We start from the raw sequence: 10,382 nt of genomic DNA on the forward strand, positions 1-10,382 counted from the left end.
GCAATAACTACACTCACATCATGATTCCAACACCTACACACCCTAGCTTGCTCATGTGCACATCAAGGCACCTCATGCCTTGGCATGTGTAAGGCTCACACACACATCAATCTCACTAGCACCACATGGTGCAAGAGTCCAACTCTAAGCACAAGGGAAGCACACTCACATCATAACTATACTAGTGCAACCACAAGCTAATACACACACACCACAAACTACTTCCACCAAAGCTTAAACTTCAAGGCTTGTGCAATTGCACAAGCATGTGTGTAGGGTCACACACACACTTGCACACACACTCACCCTCAAGCACACACTCACACACACATAAATCTACACATCTACCCTAACACACATGAACCCTACTTACATACTCTCTCTCACTCCTCCATCAAACAATAGGGAAGTAAAAATATATAAGGGCATTTGCTACCCATTGATCTAGGCATAGAGTAGCAAACAAAGCAAGGGAAAAACAAAAATAAGAAAGAAGGAAGAAAATAGCAAAATGGGGCTGGAAGGGATTCGAACCCTGAACCCCCTAGTGCACCACACTGCATTCTACCACTCTTCTGCTGGCACTGTTTTGACAGAGAGAGAGGGACAAAACAGGTTAACCCCTCCCTGCTGCTGCTACTACTATCAACCATAGAAAAGAAAACCCAAAAAGGAAGGAGGTGCACCACTTGGGACTCGATCCCTGCAACTCTCGGTAAATCACGGGGCTCTCTACCACTGCGCTACGAATGTGATAACTGACAGAGGAGGGCACGCGAACAAGGTATACTACCCCTACCGCAGCTCTGCCCTGCACGCACAGAGACGTGCCGGCGACAGGGAAGGGACACCAGCACCTCGCCGTGCTGCTGCTGCTCCACTGAAGGAACCTACCGGACTGGGACGACGCTACGAGGGGGGAGGAAGTCCCTCTCTTGAACCCCTGCGAACGTGCGCATGCAAAACCGAACACCACCACGTCCTGACCGAGCTACCTATATAACAGAGAGGCTCCGGCGATCTACCGGCCCATCCTAGCGAGGAGGAAGGAGGGAGGAGAGATGCCTCACCTCGGGAAGGAGAGGAAGAAACCACCTGCTCGAAGGAGTAGCCGCACGGGAGGAAGTCGCCGGCGGTTCGCTGCTGCCGACGAAGTAGAGGAAGACGACGGGAACTCCGGGGCCGAGGCGATGGCGCGCTCCTGGCCGTCGTTGTGGTCGCCCCTCGTCCTCAACGCTGGTGGGAATGGGTCGCGGGGAGTCTCCCTGAGCCCGTGGACATGGCCACCGGCGCCGGAGACGACGGGAGGACGGCGTAGACGCGGCGGAGCTCCTCTGCTTCTCTCTGCTATTGTCTATAGGAGACTTACCAGAGACGAAAGAGGAGAAAGGAGGGAGGTGGCGGCGCTGGGGCGAAGGAGAGGGAACCCTAGGGGAGGAGGAGGGTTCCCTCCACCTTATATCACCTCGGGGAAGACGCTGGAGCCACAGGATCAAGGGGAGGCGATCGGGAGGTGGAGCTGCGTTCGTACGTGCATGACGTCGGGAGGAAGAAGAGGTGTCTCGCGTGGGCTGCTACACTGCTCGAAGGGGTATGGGCCTAGGAGAGATAATGGGCCTCTCTTGGTGGGAGGGAGCCCACCAGAGAAGGAAAACAAGAAAACCACCCTGGAGATAATTTCTAATTAGGTAAAAAAACAGAGAAAGAAAAAAAACCCTCAGGACTACTGTTGATTATAAAAACAAAACAAAAATGTCCCTGGGCCTAAAAATACCTAAGCTTTTAAAATAAAATGCAAAAGGAATTTTATGGGGCATTTAAATAAATACAAAACAGCAATTAATTATACTGTTTTGTGATTTATATACACCCTCAAGACCAAAATAAAAACTCCACATCATCACATCATCATCCCCACAATAACCTCTAAATACAAGATATTTTAAAACAGCTCTTGTGAAGATGGAATTTTGAACATGAGATAATAGGAGAGGAAAAGGGTTTGAAATTGCAATGAGCTTTGAAATTCCCAAGCAACCACTCCTACACTCCACACCATCATCACATGACGTCAACACATGAAATCACAAGGTAGCTAACCACAAGATCACCACCTACATTTATTACTAACACCACAAGAAATCATAGTGCAACAATTCAAGGTAAGGCATGCAATGATATGCTATGCATGCATGCATGAGAAGGAAATAGAAGGAACACACATGAAATCACAGTATCAATTTAACATCATAATCTCTGACAAGGTGGTCCCACATGAAGTAGGTCCAAATAGGGTACGTTTTACACTTGGGGCATTACAAACTCTCCCACACTACAAAGAAGATCTCGACCTCGAGATCTAAGACTGAAAGAAATCGGGAAATTCGGAACGTAGGTGATCCTCGCGTTCCCACGTAGCCTCTTTATCGGAATGGTGTGACCACTGCACTTTGAGAAACTTGACAGTCTTGTTACGGGTCTTGCGCTCAGTCGCCTCGAGAACCGCAACTGGATGCTCACGATAAGAAAGGTCAGGCTGAAGATCGATATCTTGAAGATGCACAGTGCGCTCGGGGTTCTTGAAACACCTCCGAAGCTGAGAAACATGGAACACATCATGGACATTTGCAAAGGTTGACGGAAGCTCGACCTGGTACGCAAGGTCGCCCCTCTTGCCAACCACTCTGAACAGACCAACGAAACGAGGCGCAAGCTTGCCTTTGATGCCAAAACGCTGCATACCCTTCATAGGCGACACCTTGAGATAGACAAAATCATCAAGCTCATACGACATGTCATGGTGCTTGCTATCGTAGTAGCTCTTCTGACGGGACTGAGCTGCTCTGAGGTTGTCGCAGATGATCCGACATATCTCCTTAGCTTCTTCTATCATATCATTGCCAAGGATCTGACGCTCGCCTGTCTGGGACCAGTTGAGCGGAGTACGACACTTCCTGGCATAGAGAATTTCAAACGGAGCCTTGCCAGAACTAGCTTGATAACTGTTGTTATACAAGAACTTCGCGAAAGGCAGACAATCCTCCCACTTCATGCCAAAAGAGATAACACAGACTCTCAGCATGTCCTCAAGAACTTGATTCACTCTCTCCACTTGACCACTAGTCTGAGGATGGAACGCTGTGCTGAAGCGGATCTTCGTGCCGATAGCAGACTAAAAGGACTCCCAGAACTTGGAAGTGAAGATACTTCCGCGATCTGACGAGATCATCATAGGTACGCCGTGCAAAGAGACAATCCTGGAGGTGTACAACTCTGCCAGCTGAGCTGCTGAAATGGACTCCTTGACTGGAAGGAAATGCGCTACTTTACTCAATTTTTCGATGACGACGAAGATAGCATCATTGCCCTTCTTGGACTTCGAAAACCCGGTGACGAAGTCCATCTCAATGTGATCGAACTTCCACTCGGGAATCGGCAAAGGCTGCAAGAGGCCCGTTGGTCTTTGATGTTCTGCTTTCACCCTTCGACATACATCACATTCGTTTACGAATTGTGCAATTTCACGTTTCATACGGGTCCACCAGAAAGTCTGCTTCAAGTCATGGTACATTTTGGAACTTCCAGGATGAATAGAGAGCAGAGAGTTATGAGCTTCTTCCATGATCACATTCCTGAGATCACCTCTCGGGACGACAAGGCGGTCCTTGAAAAACAAAGTGTCCCTGGCATCAACAGTGAAACACTTATACTTGGGAAGACTCTTTCCCCCGCCAATCTTGACCTTCTTCACCATAGCGTCAAGTAGCTGAGCTGCTCTGACCTGATCTTCCAAGGTAGGAGAGATCTGAAGGTTCGCAAGAAAACCCTGAGGAACCAGCTGAAGATTGAGCTTCCTGAAAGACTCAGAAAGACCTGGCTGGAGAGGTTGCAGAATCAGACCGTTGCAATATGCCTTCCTGCTCAATGCATCTGCCACAACATTTGCCTTGCCTGGCGTGTACTCAACACTCGGATTAAAATCCTGGAGCATTTCCACCCAATGTGTTTGCCGAAGATTCAAGTTAGGCTGAGTGAAGATATACTTGAGGCTCTTGTGATCGGTGAAAACTTCAACCTTACGTTCCAACAAGAGATGTCTCCAAGTCATCAAGGCGTGCACCACAGCTGCTAGCTCGAGATCGTGCACATGATAGTTCTTCTCCGTAGGCTTCAGCTGCCTGGAGGTATAAGCAACCACCTTCCTATCTTGCATCAAGACTGCACCGAAACCCTGGAGAGAAGCATCACAAAAGACCTGGTACGGCTTGGAATCATCCGGAGGAGCCAATACCGGAGTGGAGATAAGCTTCTCTTTGAGTGTATCGAAAGCCAGTTGACACTCTGGAGACCAAACATACTTGACACCCTTCTGAAGAAGACTAGAGAGCGGCTTGCCGATTTTGGAGAAGTTCTCAACGAATCTTCTGCAATAACCGGCAAGACCGAGAAAGCTTCGAAGCTGCTTGACATTCTGCGGAGGTTCCCATTCAACAATGGCTTGAACCTTGGACGGGTCAACCTTAATGCCCTGGGCAGAGATAATATGGCCAAGATAAACCACTTCTTTCAGCCAGAACTCGCACTTGGAAAACTTGGCATACAACTTGTATTCTCTCAGTTTATCAAGCACCAACCTGAGATGTTTCTCATGTTCTTGCTCATCCTCAGAGAAGACCAGAATGTCGTCGAGATAGAGCAAGACAAACTCATTCTTGAATGGTGAGAAAATATAGTTCATCAATCGGCAAAAAGTCGGAGGAGCATTAGCCAGACCAAAAGACATGACCGTATACTCATACGAGCCAAAACTAGTCCTGAATGCCGTCTTCGGAATGTCTTCCTCGCGAATGCAAATCTGATGATAGCCCATTCTGAGATCAAGCTTGGAGAATACTTTAGCACCTTTCAACTGTTCAAACAACTCATTTATGTTCGGAAGTGGATATTTGTTCTTGATTGTCTTCTTGTTCAATGGACGGTAATCGACACATAGCCGGTCCGAACCATCCTTCTTCTTGACAAACAGAACACCACATCCCCACGGAGACGAGCTTGGTCTGATCAAACCCAAACGCTCCTTCTCATCAAGTTGCTTCTTGAGTTCCTTCAACTCTTCTGGACCCAGCTTGTACGGCCGCTTGCACACTGGCTCTATGCCTGGCTCAAGCTCAATGACGAACTCCACTTCGCGGTGCGGAGGCATGCCTGGCAGCTCTTCAGGAAACACGTCTTGATATTCGCAGACTACTGGAACTTGCTCAATGGGATTGATCTCACCCTTTTCATTCAAGGAGAACAAGGGGATTGTGTCATTGCGCGCCGCGAATATAATCACATCCTCCGAAGAGTGGGTAAGTTTCACTTCTTTAGCTTCACAATCAATTGATGCCTTATTCATGGCCAACCAGTCCATACCAAGGATCAAATCAATGTCGGACTTGCCCAAGACAATAGGAGACGCCAGAAAAGAATAACTGCCCATCTTGACAGAAACGTCCGGAACCATCATGTGAGAATTCATGATCTTACCCGGAGACACAATTGAAAGAGGCTTAAGCAAATCACGAGCAGGGAACCCATGCTTAAATGAGAATTGCCTTGAGATAAATGAATGCGATGCACCAGTATCAAACAAGACTTTAGCAGGAAAATCATTGACTAGGAGATTACCCATGACCACATCCGAAGAATTATCTGCCTCAACTGCATTCACCATGTTAACTCGAGCTGATATGGGGTTGAACTTCACAAGAGTGTTGCTTGGAGGTTTGCCTCGAGGAGGAGGCGGCAGACGGAGCTGAGAAGTACATTTGTTGGCATAGTGACCCTTCTGCCCACATTTGTGACAAATGACATCTGCTGGCTGCCGGAACTGAGACTGAGGAGGCCCTTGCTTCTGATGCTGGTATCTCTGCTAGAAGCCAGGGTTGGGTGGGTGGGAAGAACCACGTCCACCTGAGTGCTTCGGCTGCTGCGAGTGCCGAGGAGGAGGAGGAGAAACCCAAAACCTCTGTTGCTTCTGAACCACCTGAGTCGAGGAAGAGCTGGAATCTCTGAAGCGCTTCTTGGAGTTATCCACCCTGAGCAAGGCTGCCAGTGCTCGGAGAGCTAAGTTGTAGAACTTGTCAAACTCCTCAGGATCGTGCAAAGCAAGTGCTAACTGCAAATCCTCCTTCAAGCCACCCCTGAACTGGTAGATCTTGCTCTTCTGATCCGGAACATCCTACAGCGCGTAACGGGCCAGCTCGTGGAACTCAACATTGTACTTGTACACTGAATTGCTGCCCTGCTTCAAATGCCTGAACTTCTCACGCATCTCCTCAACAAAGCTGGAAGGGATGTAGTGGGACCTGAAGTCACGACAAAACTCGTCCCAAGTCATCACCCTGCCACCTCTGGAGTCCTTAAGCTACTGCCACCAAATAGAAGCCTGCCCCTTCAACTAAAACGTTGCAAACTTGACATAGTACTCCGGACGCACATTGCTACACTCGAAATGCTTGTTCATATCACGGATCCAGTCTTCCGCATCAAACGGCTGGTCGCAAGAAGTGAACGTCTTAGGCTGGTTTGACAGGAACTGACTCAGACTGGCGAAGTGATTGCCACCCTGCTGGAAATTGCCCTGCTGATGATTGGCTCTCTCCTGGATCAACTGCAACAGTATCTGTGTGTTTGCATTAGTAGCTGCCATCATCGCCTGCCAGGCCTCTGCAGGAGGAGGCGGCGGCGGAGGCGGAGGAGGAGGTGGAGGCGGCATATCCTAACGCGCTGGGGTCTGACGAGTTGGTGGAGCCATCCTGAAGACGGACACCATATGAGTCCACAGAATAATTGAAGATATTGCTGAATCAAAAGACAGGATATCTGAATAGAATTTAGCATTGCACTCGAACAACATAGCAAGAGTGCATGATCAAAGTAACAGACGACAAAATTCCGATAAGGACCACTGCAAACAAGTGTGAGCTAGTATTGCTCGGGACAAACATATGACCGATAATTCCCAATCCTCAATCAAGCGTCTATAAGAAGATAGTCCTATAAGATACTACTAGATACCCCACCTATGAATTCCCGAAATAACTGGTCATGCAATCAGGCACACGGATACGAGGAGTATTTCACACAACTCCTAAACTAACCCGTCACCTGTATCACATCCTTCAACACACGACCAGCATCTCGGACCTTCATCTACAACAGATCCTCGTAATCACAACGATACAAAGTGTGGTAATACCCCCGAACAATCTACACCAGAACTGGGGACATCGGGGTTATCTCACCACTACCCGTATTGAAGCAATAACGAACACCCTCCGTTCTTAGATACTCAGAAATCTGAATGATGGCGATGTGCGCGATAATCCCTGGAGCTCAACTCCCCTGATACTTAGAGCAGATAGGAGGCACCAGGACATGATTCCGTCACATTGAAATCACATAGATTTCACAAATACCCGCGTGATCCTAAAAAAATTTTGAGCGAGAAAAGGAGTAGAGTTAAAGACATCCTAAGACGGAAACCTCACCAGAGCAAAGAAGAGGAGAAAAAAGAAACCTACTCTCCGATATAACTACGACTCGAACCATTTTCTAGACTCGACTCGGCCAAATACGATCACACAAAGGCTCCTATGGTCGTAAGGCTCTGATTACCAACTTGTAACGACCAAGATGCGGTCCTTTCCGATCTGGGGGTCGAGGCCCCCGAATAGGAAAGAAGCGCATCTAAGCGTTTCGCAAGCAAGTAACATAGCACAAATAATAATAAAAGTAGACAATTCGGGATTCAACTGTCTTCTTATTAACTTAGAGTACAACACGGATACAATCAAGGTAGTTCCGCTACGGACTACAAAACATGGGAAAAAGCTATGCTACCCTGCTGCAGGCCCACGATCACGACCACGCCTCCGTCCTCGGGATAGTTCACGTAGAGGCGGTCTGTCTCCTCGTCGTACTGCCACGCCAGCTGGGTGACATCGGGATCATCTGTCTCTGGGGTACCTGTACCTGCTGGGAGTTTCGGAGGAATCCGTGAGCCACGGGGACTCAGCAATCTAAGACCTTGGTGCCAGAACTAGTCATGTTATTAGGTAGGGTAAGGACGAAGTGTATCAGGCTGCAGCAACCTATGCTTGATTAAGTGGCTAACTTACGCAAAGTGGAAGTAAAGGTGATCTACACTAGCGGTCGGATTTACTTGATCAGTAAGTGATCCTGAACACCTACCTACGACATTCATAACCCCACCGTGTTCCCGATCGAAGAGGGGTCTTCGAAGGGACAGTCACGGTTATGCACACGGTTGGCAGTTTTATTTAATTATGTTTAAGTTACCTAATACCGGGTGTTAACAAAATATTCCAAGTTGCCACATAACCGCGGGCACGGCTTTCCGAAAGATTAAACCCTACAGGGGTGCTCCAACTAGTCCATCACAAACGAACACAGGCCCCAAAGGCATCCTCTATCACGAATCTCGTGATCTCGTCGGATTCCTTAGAGGAAAACCTCAACTCTGGGGGAACCCACAGCTTCACTGGGATTCCTATACGCAAGATATACCGCTAAGGTAAGACGAGGCTAGCAGGACCTCCCGGTGTGTCGACGACCCGATAAGAGTCGCGTATCTCAGTCTCAGGACAACACCGTCTATGCAAAGTGGACAAGGACCAAACCTCAAGTTTCCCCGGGGTGGTCTTGCCGACTGCTAGGTGGTTGGACCAACACTCATGAGGAGCACTGGCCCGAGTTGTTGATTAAATTCCTCGGAGTAGCTATTCCCTATGCAGATTATTAGGTGATTAACAAATAATACCAATATTGGGTCCTGCCGGACAAGCCTTAGCACTACGCGATTTATCGAGGGGGTCCCCATAACAACCCCGAACGTGTTGGGAGCGATCATTAAGTAATCATACACCGGTAACCGGTAACTAAGGCGGCAATAATGGGACAAAGCACCCGACAAAAGGCTAGGCCTCCCGTCATTTACCAAGTATATAGGTGCATTAATTAAATAACAGAATTAAATAAAATCATATCAAGCTCATGTCATCACATGAGTCAAAACACCTGCAACTAACAACGCTAACAATAGTAGCTGAGCAAGCCTACTTAGCCATACAAGTTTGCTAGGAAGGAGTACGATGTTTGGGCTTATGGCATATGAAGAGGCAATTTAATTTCAGTGGTAGGCAGCGAGCAATATGACATGGAAACGAAACTAACATAACAAGTCTAGAGATGGAATCAAGGTCATATCATCTTGCCCGTGATATCCTCAGCTTGGAATGGTTCTAGATCGTCCTGCACGTACTCTCCTGACTCCACGTATTCGTTCTCCGATCCCGGTGCTACGCAACATAAGAATAACAGCCAATGAACAACAGCACCACAAGATGCAACAATCACATGATGCATGAGATGAAAATTGAGCATGCACCACTATCTCTATCACTAGTACAAGCAAAATAAACTACTGCAAGTTTCTGGACAGAACTGAACACCAAGCTATTTTGACATGCATGAGAATGATATGAAGAGATGCGGCTCGTGAAAATGGTGCAAAACCATATAAAGAACAATGCAAACGGAGCTACGGATCAACGGTAATCAACGAAACAAGATATGAAGCTCTACGTGGAAGATTCAACACCACACACTCAAATGGCACAAATCTGGTATTCCCAGGTTGCCAAGACATGTAACAACCCAACATGAATGAATTGGAGCAAGGTAGAACACCACAACACCAATTAAGCACACACTTTGATCAAAATGACAAAACCACATAATCTGCCATAATCTGCACCTTAGCTATTTGGGAGCTACATGCAACATAGCTACATGCCTCCAAACATGACAAATAATATATGTGGCTGTTGCCAACCAAAATCACTACAAGCACCAGCAAGAATCACAGAAAAAGGAATTAAACTCTAGAAGATACAAGGCCACAAACTTTCCCAAAACCATCAGATCTCAGGGACTTTGTGAAAATTCCTGCACCTGAGTTTCTGTCTCTTTTCTGAAGCTTTTTTACAGCAACCAAAACACAATCTACTGGACTCCAAATGATTTGCAATTTGACAGGGAGTTACAAAAACATACCAGGTTCAAAATCCTAGCACTGAACTAAGGCTAGTTCTCAACAGAATGACCAGCACATCCTCATCTATAGGGGAAGAAAATGTTCCCAGAATCCCAGACTTAGTGAAATTTGAGATTTCACTAATCTGGAATTTTTCAGCCACATGCCCACTTTGTCTAGGCATAGTTTGCACACACATAACACCAAGAGGTAATTGACACCACTATGGTGTAGAGAAAAACCCCTACTACTATCACACAAAAACTCATGCCCTTGGGCT

Source organism: Hordeum vulgare, chromosome 6H, assembly GCF_904849725.1.
Source record: "Hordeum vulgare subsp. vulgare chromosome 6H, MorexV3_pseudomolecules_assembly, whole genome shotgun sequence".
Lineage (NCBI taxonomy): Eukaryota > Viridiplantae > Streptophyta > Magnoliopsida > Poales > Poaceae > Hordeum > Hordeum vulgare.